This window comes from Triticum urartu, chromosome 3 (assembly GCF_003073215.2).
Source record: "Triticum urartu cultivar G1812 chromosome 3, Tu2.1, whole genome shotgun sequence".
NCBI classification, from domain to species: Eukaryota; Viridiplantae; Streptophyta; class Magnoliopsida; order Poales; family Poaceae; genus Triticum; species Triticum urartu.
Window position 1 is genome coordinate 515,635,038 of NC_053024.1, and position 15,515 is coordinate 515,650,552.

The following is a 15,515-nucleotide window of genomic DNA, read 5'->3' on the forward strand; positions in this document are numbered from 1 at the left end:
ATGGGCTCAACCAAAATGATGTGTGTGAGTCAAGGCAATGCACTTGAGAAGACTAATGTACGGATGAGCATTAAGCATCAATAAAGTCTTGAAAGAATGAGGCAACACAGTGCAAGGCCTATAATTCCCACACACAACAAGCAAATGGGTTCACAAGCTTACTAATAAGCATATAGAGAACCTATGCTTGTGACAACCCGCGGTGAAGATAGAAGATGAAAGGCGCGTCAAGACGAGGGATGCCAATTAAGATGGCAAAAACCTCGTAAAGAAAAGCATGAGGAAAATAATGTTCACCACACAAGAGCGCATCAAGATGAAACGATAGAAGACACGCACTCAAGGCAAAAGCTTTCACGGAGCCACCAAAGAAATAACATAAGAAAGAAAAGGTGGACGTGAAAGAAAGGATATCATCTAGAGATGTAATTTCTCTCAAGTGTATATGGTTCTAGGTAGACTAGATCATGATGATATATATCTACAAAGAAGGATGTACACCCGAAATAGTTACAACACGAAGGAACAAGATATCCAAAAGGAAGTCGTACATATACTAATAAGATATTTGCTTGGAAGCATATCACATGGCTAGATATGGTCTTATAGTATATAAATGAATTCCTACCACACACCCATCAAAGACATCACAACTAGCAACAAGACATCATTGTTGGGATGCTTTGAGAAAGGAAACAAGTATCACAAGAAAGAATGGATAACATGCCATGATACAACCTACACAAGGTTGATGCAAGAAATGTGTGCATGAAGTATATGAAGATACTTGTTACCGAGATAACAATGGAAGGATGTAGTAGATACCAATTGAAGGTACAAAGTAGTTCATTGATCATCCTAGCTTGACTCCAATAAGGACATGGTAACAACACCTTCCTTGTGAGTGAGCCGAGCATCCAATGCATCTCCACTTGTTCCTAGAACAATAACACAAACAAAATGGTACTCAAACTCATTGGGACTAAAGAGTTAGAGAACCAACAACACATAGGACAAACTCCACATAAATATGTGCATATAGATATGAAAATGAATTTCATGCACATCTCATCCAATTTGAGACTTGGTGGAGTTCCCCCTATATATTGGGTCAAAGAAAGAAAACATGCCAAAGAAACTACAAGAAGTAAATATGCATGCTCAAGACTTTCAAGAACCGAGACCAAAAGACAAAGAAATACCAAGGGAAGAAAAGATACCAAATGAATAAATCATCACTTGGAGGATATCCATAAAAGATACATCAAGGAATGAGATATCCATTGATACACTCAAAAAGAAAGATGTCAAACTCCCAAAAGAGAGAATGGTTCCAAACAAACCAAGCCCTCTACAAAGTTTCATGATGGCACAAAGCACCAAAAAGAAATGACTTGCCTTCCACAAACACACACTTGATAGGGATCACAAGATGAGTGTTTTATAGAGAATAGGATAGCTCCCCCAAGACTAGTGCATTAGAGAGAATTTGCATTTGAATACAAAATGCACGAGGTGGGATCACCACTTTCACTATATCTAGAAAACACTAGACAAGGTCAAGAAATTAACAAGATCCACAAGTGGTATGGAATACAATGGGAGTTGACACAATCCTAGGCAAGAGATAAAGCAAATAAAAGCAAAGGCCAATGTAAAGATGATCAATAATTTCTACCACACATAAGTGAGTACCAATTGTCAAAAGACAAGAAGTATTTGGAAATAATTCCCGGTGGTAGATAACAAGGATATCCGACATCATCTTCACACCAAACAAAAAGCAAATTGCAACTTGTAGAGCTAACATGCCACCTAGGAACAAGATAATTTATAACATCAACACTAGGTAACAATATCTCAAATGTACACATTTTCTAGGCTAGTAATATACACATAGCATATTACTCCTCATAATGTGATACCAATTAAGGATAAACAAGAGGCAAATAAAAGGAACCAACAAGAGATAATTAATGGACTATTTAGAATTTGAATTTCTCATGAGAAGACATACCACATAGTGACTAGATAATCTTGAAATATCAATACTAGATGGTATTACTCATGTACACACATTTATAGGATTGTGAGGTGCACAAAGCACATCACTCCCCCATAATGGGATATTCCATTAATCTCTCACAAGAGCCAACTAAGAAATAAACAAGATGCAAAAAGGCTCAACACACAACACACACGTACGTGATGTGCAAACCAACATACACATACTTGATTTCTCAAGATAATCAAATTGGAAGCACAACATATACAAGCACATGCAAGGTACAAAACCACAACATGCTAAGGGGCAAGTAACTTTCAAGTAAACAATTTAAGCACGAGTTACCGCAAGGAGGAACATTGGATATAAGATAGAAACTTGATAACCCGAATGACTTGGCTTGAGACAATAAGAATGATGAAGTCCCCTTAATTCTTTATAATGTAGCCAACTCTCCAAAGACCTCCAATATCACATATTGATCAAGTTTGAGCTTGTTGGTCCCCAACCAAGTTGGGTCCTAAGAGGTTAGTCACAAGAGGCTTGGCTACCCAAATGGTTCTTTTCTTGACACCACTTTGAGCACCAACAAATTTGGCAAACACATTGCCAACATTATCCTTCCTAAGAGAATAGATATCATCAATAATAATTGGGTTGGATAAGTTACCACTAGTGCATGAAGAGGCGAGGTGACCTTTCTCGCGACATAGGTAGCAACGTCTACTCTTCACTTTCTTCTCACTTGATTTCTCAACTTGAGAAGCATAAGCTTGAGTCTTCTTGGGAAGAGGCTTTTCTTCAACTTGAGATTGAGCATGAGAATGAACTTGTCGCCGCTTCCCTTGTTGCTTGTCACTAATGGGTTTCTTCTTCAATGGGCAAGATCTAACATGATGCCCTTCAATTTTGCACTTGAAGCAAATAATCTTGGCCGAATTCTTGACTTGTTTTTGGCCCTTCTTCTTGATCATCTTGGACCTCTTCTTCTTATTGGAGTTGAATCCAAGTCCACCTTTGTCATTGGGGGATTTTTGCACACTCAAGATATTGTTGAGTGTGGATTTACCTTCATGACTCTTTTCCAAGTCTTTCTTCAAAGAAGTGACTTGGGCCTTGAGCTCTTTGATTTTCTCTACATGGTTAGTCTCAACACAAGTACTAGAGGAAGTATAAGCTTCATCGTTAGAGCAACAAGGCAAGGAAAGCAATTCATCACAAGATGTACCAACATTGTGAGTAGATGAATTACACGGACTAGCACATGGCAATATAGCATTTTGACTAGAAGTAGTGCTAGTATCCACATGAGGCTCACTAGATGTTACCTTAGAAATCATGGCCTCATGAGCTATCTTTAGCTCATTATGGGATACTAGAAGATCATCATGAGAGCTTGAGAGCTTTTCATGGTTTTCTTCCAATTTCCCATAATTGATAGATAGCAATTCAAGTGAGCCCGAAGCTCAACATTCTCCTTCAAAATGGACGCTTCACAAGTAATAGAGTTAGTATCCCAAGCATTATCATTAACAACAATAGGAGAGGACACCTTGGCAAGCTCTTTTAAGTAAGAAGCTTCAAGTTGAGCATGAGACTCGGTGAGTTTGATGAGCTCACCCTTGATGACCCTTGAGCGATTTTCAAGGTGCTCAAAATCCTCAAGGAGTCTAGCATGAGCAACTTCAAGCTTAGCATTTTTAGTTTTGAAATCTTTGGCCACCTCGAGTGCTCTATCACGAGATTCCTTTACTCTAGATAATTCTAGAGCAAAAGTCTCCTCAAGAGATTCGGATGTGGTTTGTTCATGTTCGAGAGCTTGAGATAGCTCCGCGATCTCATTTGCGTAATCACGCTCATGAGATTCCATTTTCTCAATGGTGACCTCATGCTCCTCTAGATAAGATTCCAACTCCTCAATGTATTTCTTGCCTTCAATGGCAATAGACATGATTTCCATGAAGTTGGAACGAGCAAGTTTATTTTTGTGAAGAGCTTTAAAAATCATTTCCCCCTTAGTTTTTAAGGAGGCAACATTATCATTCTCTTCATCATAATCAACATCATCATCACTCTTGCCATCATCACAAGATATATTGGGATTCAAAGTGGGAGATACCTTTGAAGCCTTGGCCATAAGGCAAAATGCAATAGATGATGATGTAGGATCCGTTGAAGCACCATTCAAGACCACATCTTGTTCCATGGGGTGTCGGGTTTCCTCTACATTGTTAGCACAACAATTCGAGGACATATATGCATTTTTATCATGGCAACAAGACATAATAAACATATCATCATGAGATTTAGTCAAGCAATTTCTACATGATATGCAAGGACTATCAACACAAGCATGTGAAACATTTGGAGTGCTCGAAGTGTTAAAGCCCAAAGAAGGAGCATTACAATAAGATAGTGATGAAGGATCATCCACAATAAACACACTATCATCATTGCAATGACCAACACTACTCACCATATCATTACCTTGTGGAAAACCACATGTAGGTGAAGTAGAAGAAGTTGAGAAGACTATACGGCCGGATGTGGAGGGAGAACAATTATCCCCACAAAACTTGGACACGCCATATTTATCTTGAAGCTTTGTCCACAACTCATGAGCATCCCGGAACGGCATGAGTTGAAATATAACTACATTGCTCAAAGCATCGAAAAGCACATTAGAAGCTTGAGCATTGAGATAAGAGTTTTTCTCATCCTCTAAAGATAATCTTTGGGGATCCTTTGGAGGAGAAAAACCCATATCTACAATTCGCTCTAAATTTGGGTCCATGACCCTAAAGAGATTAAGCATGTGAATTACCCAAACATCAAAATTTGTGCCATCGAAACTAAGAGTGTCAGAGAATCCTAAACCCCTAGTCGACATCCTTACTCTCTAGGCAGTTAAGCCCTATAAAGAGAGACGAGGCTCTAATACCAATTGAAAGATGAAAGATCGTGGATGTCGCCTAGGGGGGTGAATAGGCGTTTTAAAATAATTACGGTTTAGGCTTGAACAAATGCGGAATAAACCTAGCGGTTAATTTGTCAAGCACAAAACCTACAACAACTAGGCTCACCTATGTGCACCAACAACTTATGCTAAGCAAGATAGACTACTAGGTGATAGCAAGATATATGATAAGAAACAATATGGCTATCACAAAGTAAAGTGCATAAGTAAAGAGCTCGGGTAAGAGATAACCGAGGCACGCGGAGACGACGATGTATCCCGAAGTTCACACCCTTGCGGATGCTAATCTCCGTTTGGAGCGGTGTGGAGGCACAATGCTCCCCAAGAAGCCACTAGGGCCACCGTAATCTCCTCACGCCCTCGCACAATGCAAGATGCCGTGATTCCACTAAGGGACCCTTGAGGGCGGTCACCGAACCCGTACAAATGGCAACCCTTGGGCGGTCACCGAACCCGTACACTTTGGCAACCCCTTGGGGGCGGTCACCGGTACCCGTCAAATTGCTCGGGGCGATCTCCACAACCTAATTGGAGACCCCGACCTTGCCCGGAGCCTTACACCACAATGATTGAGCTCCGAACACCACCAACTGTAAGGGCGCCAAGGCACCCAAGAGGAACAAGCTCTAGGGTGCCCAAACACCCAAGAGTAATAAGCTTCTCAAACTTCACTTCCACGTATCACCGTGGAGAACTCAAACCCATGCACCAAATGCAATGGCAAGGGCACATGGAGTGCCCAAGTCCTTCTCTCCCAATCCCACCAAAGCAACTAATGCTAGGGAAGAAAATGAGAGGAAGAACGAAAGAAGAACATGAAGAACTCCAAGATCTAGATCCAAGGGGTTCCCCTCACTTAGAGGAGAAAGTGATTGGTGGAAACGTGGATCTAGATCTCCTCTCTCTTTTCCCTCAAGAACTAGCAAGAATCATTGGAGGGATTGAGAGTTAGCAAGATCGAAGAAGGTCAACAATGGGGGAAGAACACGAGCTAAAAGGATAAGGTTCATTGGGGAAGAAGACCCCCTTTTATAGGTGGGGAAAAATCCAACCGTTATGCTCACAGCCCGCACAGAGCGGTACTACCGCTAGGGCGGAAGTACCCCTTTGAAAAACAACAGCGAGGAGGCAAAAGGCCAGAAGAACCGCCGGAGCGGTACTACCGCTTGACCTCACGGTACTACCGCAAATGGTAGCGGTACTACTGCTTGCGAGCGGTACTAAAAAAATACATCCGGGCCTACCACCGCAAGACTTGGGACGAGTTTTTGGTCCGGAGCGGTACTACCGCTGTAGGAGCCGCGGTAGTACTGCTCTGGAGCGGTAGTAAAAAATTACATCCGCTCCAATTCGCGGTAGTACCGCTGCAGCCTTTTCAGAACACCAAAACTGCCACAACTTTTGCAAACGGACTCCGAATTCGATGAAACCAAGTTTGTTGGAAAGCTAGCGACAAGGGCTAACACAATCTTCAAAGAAATATCAATAAGAAGCAAATGAGAAAAGGCCCATAAGAAAATGGTGAGAACCCTTCCTCGGAAAAGACCGGTAAAACCTCCAACACCGAAAACATCATAGAAGATGCATGCGAACTCCGTTTTCGATGAACTCAAGCTTGTCATCAAGATGACCATAAGCTCTAAGACTCACAAAGAGAACCAAACAAGAACCAAGAAAGATGATGCAAGGATGCAATGGTTTGAGCTCTCTACTAACGACGATCAAGCTACCAACTTGAGAGCCCCCCTTGATAGTACGGCAAACGATCCTATAACCCGGTCTCCAAACTACCACCATGAGACCGGTAAAATAGAAAACCTATCAAGGGCAAACCTTTGCCTTGCACATGGTCCACTTGAGCTAGATGATGACGATCTTGACTCCCTCAAGTTGGACCACCTTTCTTGATTGCGTTGGCTCGATGAAGACTAGATGATTGCTCCCCCATAGTCCACTATGGGTGAGCCACTCTTCGGCACATCTTCACAAGTCCATTGTCACCACAATGGACGGCAAGCTTCAAGCACTTGATCTCTTCGCGATGATCCACTTGAACTTGCACACGGCAATCTTGATGACGATCACCACTTGATGTCATCCTCTCCATGGGTTGAGTGATATCTTCCTCTTGACACAAGCCCATGAACACGTACCTAACCCCACGTAGAACTCTCACATAGACCATGGGTTAGTACACAAAGCACAATGGACAATGCTTACCAAACCATGGGATCACTTGATCCCTCTCGGTACATCTTCTACGCTTTGTGAGTTGATCAACTTGATTCACTCTTGACTTAGTCTTGATCAACCTTGAATCATCACTTGATCCCTCTCGATACATCTTCTACGCTTTGTGAGTTGATCAACTTGATTCACTCTTGACTTAGTCTTGATCAACCTTGAATCTTTCCAACTCTCTTCATTTGGATGATGTCTTGAAGGTAAACATGAATGATCACACAATCTTCTTCTTCTTCTTCAAGACATGCTTGCAATAAGCTCAACTCTCACATGACCAAGCTTTGGATAATTGCTTCATAGCACCTTGGTCAACACAAACTCTCCTTGAAACCAACACATGTACTCTGATCACACAATCTTCTTCTTCAAGACATGCTTGCAATAAGCTCAACTCTCACATGACCAAGCTTTGGATAATTCCTTAATAGCACCTTGGTCAACACAAACTCTCCTTGAAACCAACACATGTACTCCAAGAAAAGCCTATGGACAAAACCTTCAAATATAACTCAAGGCAACCATTAGTCCATAGAGATTGTCATCAATTACCAAAACCAAACATGGGGGCACCGCATGTTCTTTCAGCACCGCGTGCCATGAAGCAGTAGGTGGGAGCGGAGTTGTCCTTGTCATTAGCATCGGCGTCGGTGATGAAGTCATTGTCTTCTGTGTTGAAGATGGACTTGGCAACGTATGTTGTAGCCAGACATGCAACGCCAGAATCGGACTCCTCCTCAGACTCCACCTCCGCCTCCTCAGAAGCGGACTCCTCCTCTGAATCCATTTCCTTGCCAACAAACGCACGAGCCTTTCCAGATGAGCTCTTCTTGTGTGATGAAGACTTTGAGGAAGACTTGGAAGAAGACTTTGAGTATTTCTTCTTCTTCTTGTCGTCAGAATCATATTCCTTGCTCTTCTTCTTCTTGTTGTTCTCATTGTCCCACTGCGGACACTCAGAGATGTAGTGACCAGGTTTCTTGCACTTGTGACATGTTCTCTTCTTGTAGTCATGAGCAGAAGCTTCATCATTCCTTGAGCTGGGTCGTGAGGACTTTCTGAAGCCTTTCTTCTTGGTGAATTTCTAAAACTTCTTCACAAGCATAGCAAGCTCCTTTCCAATATCTTCAGGATCATCCGAACTGCAATCAGATTCTTCTTTAGATGAGGAAACAACTTTTGCCTTCAAAGCACAAGTTCGCCCATAGTTGGGACCATAGATGTCTCTTTTCTCAGACAGCTGAAACTCATGTGTGTTGAGCCTTTCAAGTATGTCAGACGGATCGAGTGTCTTGAAGTCAGGGCATTCTTGAATCATCAGGGCTAGGGTGTCAAACGAGCTGTCAAGTGATCTCGGGAGTGTCTTGATGACTTCATGCTTGGTGATCTCAGTAGCGCCGAGGGCTTGAAGCTCATTTGTAATGTCAGTGAGTCGATCAAACATGAGCTGAACATTCTCATTGTCATTTCTCTTGAAGCGGTTGAAGAGGTTGCGAAGGACACTGATTCTTTGATCTCTCTGAGTTGAGACGCCTTCGTTGACCTTGGAGAGCCAGTCCCAGACTAGCTTAGATGTTTCCAGAGCACTCACACGGCCATACTGCCCTTTGGTCAGATGACCACAGATGATGTTCTTGGCAGTGGAGTCCAGTTGAACGAACTTCTTGACATCAGCAGCGGTGACACCTTCACCAGCCTTGGGGACGCCATTCTTGACGACATACCAGAGGTCGACATCAATGGCTTCAAGATGCATGCGCATCTTATTCTTCCAGTAGGGATATTCAGTTCCATCGAAGACTGGGCACGCAGCGGAGACTTTGATTATCCCTGCAGTCGACATAGCTAAAACTCCAGATGGTTAAACTGAATCACACAGAACAAGGGAGTACCCTGCTCTGATACCAATTGAAAGTGCTAGTGATCGACTAGAGGGGGTGAATAGGCGATTTTTACGAAAGTCTTCAAAACATGGAAGTTTCGAAGACAAACGATAGAGATAAACCTATTACCATGCAGCGGAAGGTAGACTACACTAAGCAAGCCATAGTCAAGTATTCAGAGAAATGAAAGCACAAAGACTAATAGCAGCTAGGCAGTATAGATCAGGATGGAAGGTAGTATGAAGCTAATCAGAAAAGCAGTCACACAGTGAAGACAAATAGATAATGCGAATAGGCAATGACTTCACAAGGACCAATCTGAAAGTAAAGAGATGGGAAGGATGGAACCAGTGGCTCATTGAAGACAATGATTTGTTGGACCAGTTCCAGTTGCTGTGACAACTGTACGTCTGGTTAGGGAGGCTGAGATTCAACTCAGAAGACCACGTCTTCACCTTATTCCCCTTGAGCTAAGGACACCCAGTCCTCACCCAATCACTCTGGTAAGTCTTCAAGGTAGACTTCCAAACCTTCACAAACTTCGTTCACCGGCGATCCACAATGACTCTTGGATGCTCAGAACGCGACGCCTAACCGGCTGGAGGATTCACAGTCCTCAAGTGTAATAAGTCTTCAGATCACACAGACAGGAAGACTTAAGTGATGCCTAACACTCTTTGGCTCTGGGTGTTTAGGGCTTTGTCCTCGCAAGGAATTCTCTCTCAAAGGCTTCGAGGTGGGTTGCTCTCAAATGACAAAAGCCATACACTAAATCTGAGCAGCCAACCGTTTATGGTTGTAGGGGGTGGGCTATTTATAGCCACTAGGCAACCCGACCTGATTTGTCCGAAATGACCCTGGGTCACTAAGGAACTGACACATGTTCCAACGGTCAGATTTCAAACACACACGGCAATTTTACTTGGGCTACAAGCAAAGCTGACTTATCCAGCTCTGGATAAGATTTGCTCTCATTGTCTTCGCTCGAAGATATAGGATTTTGGTTAAGCATCACTTCAGTCATTCTGACGGGTTCACTTGGACCCCACTTAACAGTACGGTGGTTCCTATGACTCAACAAAGAAGAAAAAATGACGAAACAACTAAGTCTTCATGCTCCATAGTCTTCACGCGATGTCTTCTCTTGTCATAGTCTTCAATGTGAATGTCTTCACATACCACCTTTGACTTCAATGTCTTCATACATTTTTAGGGGTCATCTCTGGTAGGAAAACCGAATCAATGAGGGACTTCTACCTGTGTTATCCTGCAATTCTCACAAACACATTAGTCCCTCAACCAGGTTTGTCGTCAATACTCCAAAACCAACTAGGGGTGGCACTAGATGCACTTACACTACCTGCCGTTCCAAATAAATTTGTATATGCCAAACTCTAAACCTTCAAATAAACATTCTGTTTTCTATGCTCGAATAGCTCATGTATCAACTAGGGATGTCCGTATCTTCCATGTTAGGCGGGTTATTCTCAAGAGGAGTGGACTCCGCTCCTCACTCACGAGAAAATGGCTGGTCACCGGGATGCCCAGTCCCATGCTTTATGCAAATCAAATCAAAATAATTGCAAACAAAACTCCCCCTGGGATTGTTGTTAGTTGGAGGCACTCGTTGTTTTGAGAAAGCCAGGGATTGATGCTTGTTGGTGGAGGGGGGGTATAAACTTTACCATTCTGTTTGGGAACCGCCTATAATGTGTGTAGCATGGAAGATATCGCCATCTCTTGGTTGTTATGTTGACAATGAAAGTATACCGCTCAAAATATTATTCACCTCTATTTCAAAATCGAGCTCTGGCACCTCTACAAATCCCTGCTTCCCTCTACGAAGGGCCTATCTATTTACTTTTATGTTGAGTAATCACCCTCTTATTAAAAAGCACCAGTTGGAGAGCACCGCTGTCATTTGCATTCATTACTATTAGTTTACATTCAGTGTGACTTGACTGGATCTCTTTCGCCATGAATTACAATGTCTAGTCACTCCTTGATCTTTAAAGGTGCTCTGCATTTATGTTTTGCGGTCTCAGAAAGGGCTAGCGAGATACCATCTTGTTATATCATATTATGATTGTTTTGAGAAAGTGTTGTCATCCGAGATTTATTATTATTGCTCGCTAGTTGATTATGCCATTGATATGAGTAAACATGAGACCTAAGAGTTATTGTGAATATGGTTAGTTCATAATATTTGCTGAAAACTTGAATGTCGGCTTTACATATTTACAACAATAAGAGCAAACAGAGTTTGTAAAAGTTTTTGTTTATCACTTTCAGTTTGTCAACTGAATTGCTTGAGGACAAGCAAATGTTTAAGCTTGGGGAGTTGATACGTCTCCATCGTATCTACTTTTCCAAACACTTTTGCCCTTGTTTTGGACTCTAACTTGCATGATTTGAATGGAACTAACCTGGACTGGCGCTGTTTTCAGCAGAATTGCCATGGTGTTATTTATGTGCAGAAACAAAAGTTCTTGGAATGACCTGAAACTCCATGGAGATTATTTTTGGAAATAATAAAAATACTGGAAAAGCATCAAGGCCAGGGGGCCCACACCCTAGACACGAGGGTGGGGGCGCGCCTGCCCCCCTGGGCGCGCCCCCTACCTCATGGGTCCCCTGGAGCTCCACCGACCTCAACCTTGACTTCATATATTCGTGTTTAGGGAGAAAAAAATAAATGAGAAGGATTCATCGCATTTTACGATACGGAGCCGCCGCCAAGCCCTAAACTCTCTCGGGAGGGCTGGTATGGAGTCCGTTCGGGGCTCCGGAGAGGGGAATCCGTCGCCATCGTCATCATCAACCATCCTCCATCACCAATTTCATGATGCTCACCGCCGTGCGTGAGTAATTCCATCGTAGGCTTGCTGGACGGTGATGGGTTGGATGAGATTTATCATGTAATCGAGTTAGTTTTGTTAGGGTTTGATCCCTAGTATCCACTATGTTCTGAGATTGATGTTGATATGACTTTGCTATGCTTAATGCTTGTCACTAGGGCCCGAGTGCCATGATTTCAGATCTGAACCTATTATGTTTTCATGAATATATGTGAGTTCTTGATCCTATCTTGCAAGTCTATAGTCACCTACTATGTGTTATGATCTGGCAACCCCGAAGTGACAATAGTCGGGACCACTTCCGGTGATGACCGTAGTTTGAGGAGTTCATGTATTCACTATGTGTTAATGTTTTGGTCCGGTACTCTATTAAAAGGAGGCCTTAATATCCCTTAGTTTCCGCTAGGACCCCGCTGCCACGGGAGGGTAGGACAAAAGATGTCATGCAAGTTCTTTTCCACAAGCACGTATTACTATATTCGGAATACATGCCTACATTACATTGATGAATTGGAGCTAGTTCTGTGTCACCCTAGGTTATGACTGGTACATGATGAACCGCATCCGGCATAATTCTCTACAACCGATCCATTGCCTACGAGCTTTCCATATATTGTTCTTCGCTTATTTACTTTTCCGTTGCTATTGTTATCATAACTACAAACCACCAAAAATATTACTTTTTCTATCGTTACTTTTGCTATCCACTACTATCATATTACTTTGCTACTAAACACTTTTCTGCAGATATTAAGTTTCCAGGTGTGGTTGAATTGACAACTCAGCTGCTAATACTTGAGAATGATCTTTGGCTCCCCTTGTGTCGAATCAATAAATTTGGGTTGAATACTCTACCCTCGAAAACTGTTGCGATCCCCTATACTTGTGGGTTATCATCTAGGCACGACGAACTTTGGCAACGGTGCATACTCAGGGAGAACACTTTTATCTTGAAATTTAGTGAGAGATCATCTTATAATGCTACCATCAAACAAAGCAGAATAAGATGCATAAAGGATAAACATCACATGCAATCAATACAAGTGATATGATATGGCCATCATCATCTTGTGCTTGTGATCTCCATCTCCGAAGCACCGTCATGATCACCATCGTCACTGGCACGACACCTTGATCTCCATCATAGCATCGTTGTCGTCTCGCCAAATATTGCTTCTACGACCATCGCTACCGCTTAGTGACAAAGTAAAGCAATTACAGGGCGATTGCATTGCATACAATAAAGCGACAACCATATGGCTCCTGCCAGTTGCCGATAACTCCGTTACAAAACATGATCATCTCATACAATAAAATATAGCATCATGTTATGACCATATCACATCACAACATGCCCTACAAAAACAAGTTAGACGTCCTCTACTTTGTTGTTGCAAAGTTTTACGTGGCTGCTACGGGCTGAGCAAGAACCATTCTTACCTACGCATCAGAACCACAACGATAGTTCGTCAAGTTAGTGCTGTTTTAACCTTCTCAAGGACCGGGAGTAGCCACACTCGGTTCAACTAAAGTTGGAGAAACTGACACCCGTCAGCCACCTATGTGCAAAGCACGTCATTAGAACCAGTCTCGCGTAAGCGTACGCGTAATGTCGGTTCGGGCCGCTTCATCCAACAATACCGCCGAACCAAAGTATGACATGCTGGTACTTGTATCGCCCACAACTCACTTGTGTTCTACTCGTGCATATAACATCTACGCATATAACCAGGCTCGGATGCCACTGTTGGGGAACGTAGTAATTTCAAAAAAATTCCTACGCACACGCAGGATCATGGTGATGCATAGAAACGAGAGGGGAGAGTGTCGTCCACGTACCCTCGTAGACCGTTAAGCGGAAGCGTTATGACAACGCGGTTGATGTAGTCGTACATCTTCACGATCGACCGATCCTCAGTACCGAACGTACGACACATCCGCGTTTAGCACACGTTCAGCTCGGTGATGTCCCGTGAACTCACGATCCAATAGAGCTCAGGGAAGAGTTTCGTCAACACGACGGCGTGGTGATGATGTTGATGAAGCTACTACAGCAGGGCTTCGCCTAAACACCGCTATAGTATGACCGAGGTGGATTATGGTGGAGGGGGGCACCGCACACGGCTGGGAGAGATCTTTGTGATCAACTTGTGTGTCTAGAGGTGCCCCCTGCCCTTGTATATAAAGGAGCAAGGGGGAGGCCATCCGGCCCTTGTTGGCGCGCCAGGAGGAGGAATCCTCCTCCTAGTAGGAGTAGGATTCCTCCCTTTCCTACTCCTACTAGGAGGGGGGAAGGAAGGGAGAGAAAGAGAAGGAAAGGGGGGCGCCCCCCTCTCCTAGTCCAATTCGGACAGAAGGGAGGGGGCGCGCTGCCTGCCTAGGCCGGCTCCTCTCTCTTTCCCTTATGGCCCAACAATGCCCATTAGCCTCGGGGGGGGGGGGGTCCGGTACTCCGGTAAAATCCTGATTTTACCCAGAACTCTTCCGATGTCCAAATGTAGGCTTCCAATATATCAATCTTTATGTCTCGACCATTTAGAGACTCCTCGTCATGTCCGTGATCATATCCGGGACTCCGAACTACCTTCGGTACATCAAAACATATAAACTCATAAAATCGATCATCACAGAACTTTAAGCATGCGGACCCTACGGGTTCGAGAACTATGTAGACATGACCAAGACATGTCTCTGGTAAATAACCAATAGCGGAACCTGGATGCTCATATTGGTTCCTACATATTTTACGAAGATCTTTATCGGTCAAACCGCATAACACTATACGTTGTTCTCTTTGTCATCGGTATGTTACTTGCCCGAGATTCAATCGTCGGTATCCCAATACCTAGTTCAATCTCATTACCGGCAAGTCTCTTTACTCATTTCATAATGCACTATCCCGCAACTAACTCATTAATTGCATTGCTTGCAAGGCTTATAGTGATGTGCATTACCGAGAGGGCCCAGAGATACCTCTCTGACAATCGGAGTGACAAATCCTAATCTTGATCTATGCCAACTCAACAAGTACCATCAGAGACACCTATAGAGCACCTTTATAATCACCCAGTTACGTTGTGACGTTTGGTAGCACACAAAGTGTTCCTCCGGTATTCGGGAGTTGCATAATCTCATAGTCATAAGAACATGTATAAGTCATGAAGAAAGCAATAGCAGTAAATAGAAACGATCAAGTGCTAAGCTAACGGAATGGGTCAAGTCAATCACATCATTCTCCTAATGATGTGATCCCATTGATCAAATAACAACTCATGTCTATGGTTTGGAAACTTAACCATCTTTCATCAATGAGCTAGTCAAGTAGAGGCATACTAGTGACACTATGTTTGTCTATATATTCACACATGTATTATGTTTCCGGTTAATACAATTCTAGCATGAATAATAAACATTTATCATGAAATAAGGAAATAAATAATAACTTTATTATTTCCTCTAGGGCATATTTCCTTCAGCCTCCTCCGGCGTCTGCTCGGGCGGCGGCATTGCGGCCAACCGCGCGCGCTCCTCCTCCTCCTCCCCGAGCCAGA